Here is a 1,424-nt window from a genome sequence, read left to right as displayed (position 1 = left end):
TATCTGATGAACGTGACATGCTCTTGCTCTCTGTAAATAAAGCAAAGCCACTTCCTCGTCCGACATTAAACAGAGCCCGACAGAGGAGGGAGGGGCGGGGAGGCTCTTACCGTGCAGCGCTTCAAGAGCTGACCTGCGTCTGACCTCAAAGTGCACAAGCGACCAACTTCAGTGTTGGATGAGATTTTGAAGCTGAAATCGCGTTCGGTGTGAACGCAGCATAAGTATGTTTTGTATACAAAAATAATTGTTTTGAATAAATATTAGTTTACATTGGGGTTTTTTTTGAAATTGCACAACAAACCTTAGACTGAGAAAATTTATTTCTGAATCAAAAATCGTTTCAGAATCAAACAGTCACCATAAAATTGGAATCGAATCGCAAGACTGTGAGATTCGCACCCGTCGTGCACTGCAGGTAGATTTAGAGAAGAAAAACTTAATGTGTGAGAAGCTTTTAGTTTAGCCCCAACACCTAAACAGTGACAGCTTTGCAATGTCATTGTAAATAACTCTGCATTCGCACTGAAAACTTGTTCCACTGAAGAAAAAAAAAAGCAGCTGCAGCATAAAAAGGAGCATCATGATGTGTTTTTCAATGTCACGGTCTCTTTTTTCAGTTTTTATTTTTCAATGACAATGTTTTGTTTTTAAAATGTTTTAATTTACAATATTTTATTGTTCAATGCCAAATCTCTTTCTCAATGTAACCTGTCACTATTTTAGCTCCATGATCTCCAAGATTTTTTTTCTTGACTAGGGGGATGGGTGCTGTGCTTTGACCATAAATTGGAAAAATATCAAGAATACCATTTGTCCCCTACTTGTTTACTTCTCATGTGAGGTAGAGCCATGACGTCATAATTTTGAGTTTTTGCTCCAAGAAAAGCAGTTTAATTTTCCCATAGGAGAAAAAAATATGTTTCCAACAACTGAACATAAGGTTACTTCATGTTTTCAGTCCAAATATCAACCAGTTTGACTCAACACCCAAAACGTTTTGTTTTAACCAAAAAATTTGAAATTGTAATATAAAACTTTGCTGTTATGCTCGATCTTTGAGGAGAAGGCGAATAAGTAATTTTTTGAGTTTTTAGGATTAATGTCTCAGTAATCCAGGCAAAAAAATCAAAAAGAAAAAAATTGTATAGGTCTTCTGGACAGGTTCTTCTCTAATGAAACGTTTCGTCTCTCCTCCAAGAGACTTCTTCAGTCTGAGAGTTTAATGAAAATGAAGACCCCAAACCCAGACCCAAACCAGTGGTTATTCCGTATGTTGCTGGTGTTTCGGAGAAACTGAGACGTTTATTTTCTAAACATGATGTCCCAGTGGCTTTCAAACCCCAAAACACATTACGAGCAACCAGCTCGTAATGTGTAACCAGCTTTGGGGTGAACCAGCAAAGGCTGGTTCACCCCAAAGC

Source organism: Austrofundulus limnaeus, unplaced genomic scaffold, assembly GCF_001266775.1.
Source record: "Austrofundulus limnaeus strain Quisiro unplaced genomic scaffold, Austrofundulus_limnaeus-1.0 Scaffold332, whole genome shotgun sequence".
Taxonomy (NCBI): Eukaryota; Metazoa; Chordata; class Actinopteri; order Cyprinodontiformes; family Rivulidae; genus Austrofundulus; species Austrofundulus limnaeus.
Note: the sequence above shows the minus strand (reverse complement) of the source record.